The sequence below is a fragment of the Leucopleurus acutus genome (assembly GCF_964270905.1).
Source record: "Leucopleurus acutus genome assembly, chromosome: 11".
NCBI classification, from domain to species: Eukaryota; Metazoa; Chordata; class Mammalia; order Artiodactyla; family Delphinidae; genus Leucopleurus; species Leucopleurus acutus.
Window position 1 is genome coordinate 85,663,022 of NC_139152.1, and position 2,102 is coordinate 85,665,123.

The 2,102-nt window shown below is 46.1% G+C and overlaps 1 pseudogene across 1 annotated transcript; it reads left to right on the top strand.

Annotated features, from left to right (window-relative positions):
* Nucleotides 1-997: 997 nt before the first annotated feature.
* On the top strand, nucleotides 998-1,802 carry LOC309968619 (non-selective voltage-gated ion channel VDAC3-like; annotated as a pseudogene). The gene has a single exon. The product of its transcript is annotated as a non-selective voltage-gated ion channel VDAC3-like (transcript).
* Nucleotides 1,803-2,102: the final 300 nt, after the last annotated feature.

Consider the following 2,102-nt stretch of genomic DNA (forward strand, 5'->3'; position numbering starts at 1 on the left):
CAAAAGATACAATTGATTCCCCAGTAAACAGTTAGGTTTGTTCTACTTCAGAAGCATAAGCTTTGACCCGCTGGCCGTCTCACAAGGTCCAGAAATATCTTGTTCACGAGTCAAGATCCAAAGCAGTTCCTGGAGATGATGCTTCAGCATCAACCAGTGGCTTCACACTGCCTGGGTTCAAGTCCCCGCTCCACCACTTACTAGCCTTGTGACCTTGGACAAGTGAGTAAACCTCTGTCTGCCTCTGTCTCATATTGCAAAATGGGGATAGTATATGATACTAATACCTCTGTCCTAGGCTTGCGGTGAAGATTGAGATAAAAGTTTAGAATGTCTGGCATGTGTGAAAGGTATGTGTGTGTTTGTGATGGTGATGATGAGGATGCTAATGTTGGTGATGGCGAGGATGGTGGTTCTCTCTCCTTGGAATGCTGGTCAGGGCACACGTGAAATGCTTTATTAGTCCAAGTGACCAAGGACTAAAGTCTCGGTAGCTGGCATGATGTAGAGAAAGGACCACTGACAACTCAGAATGCTATAGCCATAGGGGATGCACAACAGTATTACCCAGGAAGTGTCCCAGCCTCTCTTTTGCCTTTTCCAATATGGGAAAAGTCTCCACATTCCAATCAGGAAATTAATCCTCTCACCCAAGAGGAAACGCTCACCTCTCATGTTGTCACCGCTGAGGACAGATCGCGGGGGCAAAGGAGGTGAGTACTAGTCGAGGGGGACATAAGGAGGAAGCAATGAGAGAGCAGGAGGACAGCCCTGGGCAGGGGAAAGCCATTCCCAGGTCTTAAGTGCAGCGTAATAGGGGATACTGGAGAGAACAAACTACCTGTGTAGTATTGTTGATTTAAAATCCTCGTCTGGCTTCAGCGGTGCCCTGGCGGAGCGGACAGGCCATCCCGTCAGAGATACAAGTAACACGCCGTCTTACTGTGACCTAGGAAAGTCTGCCAAGGATGTCTTCAGCAAAGGATATGGGTTTAGCATGGTCAAAATAGATCTATGTAGTGGAGTGGAATTTTCTACTTCTGGTCATGCTTACACTGTTACAGGGAAAGCATTAGGCAACCTAGAAATCAAATACAAGATTTGTAACTATGGGCTGACCTTCACCCCAAAGTAGAACACAGACAGTACTTTTGGGACAGAAATCTCTTTGGAGAATAAATTGAAACTCAACTCAAGTTCATTCAACTCAAGGCATAAGTTCAACTCAAGGGTTGAAACTGACTCTCGATACCATATTTGTCCCGAACACAGGAAAGAAGAGTGGGAAATTGAAGGCCTCCTATAAACAGGATTGTTTCAGTCTTGGCAGTAATGTTGATATAGATTTTTCTGGACAGACCATCTATGGCTGGGCTGTGTTGGCCTTTGAAGGTTGGCTTGCTGGCTATCAGATGAGTTTAGACACAGCCAAATCGAAACTGTCACAGAATAATTTCACCCTGGGTTACAGGGCCGCAGACTACCAGCTGCATACTCACATGAACGACGGCATTTAATTTGGAGGGTGGATCTCCCAGAAGGTGAACAAGAAGATTGAAACATCAATAAACCTCGCGTAGACGGCAGGCAGGAACAACACACGTTTCGGCATCACTGCTAAGTACAAGCCGGATTGTAGAACTTCTCTATCTGCTAAAGTAAATAATGCCAGCCTGATTGGACTGGGTTGTACTCAGGCCCTTCAACCAGGAGTGAAACTGACCCTGTCAGCTCTCATCCGTGGAAAGAACTTCAGTGCAGGAGGACACAAGGTCGGGCTGGCATTTGAACTAGAAGCTTAATGTGGTTTTGAATAAAGTATCAGCTTTGTCCCTGGAGGTGGAAGGAAATGAACCCACTATGTTTTGGCCTTAAAATTCTTCTGTGAAGTGTCAAAAGTGTGAACTTTTTATTCTTCCAAAGAACTGTAATCCTCCCCACACTGAAGCCCAGATATCGAGTCCATCCTAAGGGAGGTGCTTGAAGGCATGCCCGGAAGTTGTCATGTTCGTGCCACATTTCAGTTCAGTTCCGCAGTGTTATTTTCAGTGTGTTGCTCGGCGACGGTGTAGTGTCATGTTACAAAGGAGATGACCTGACCC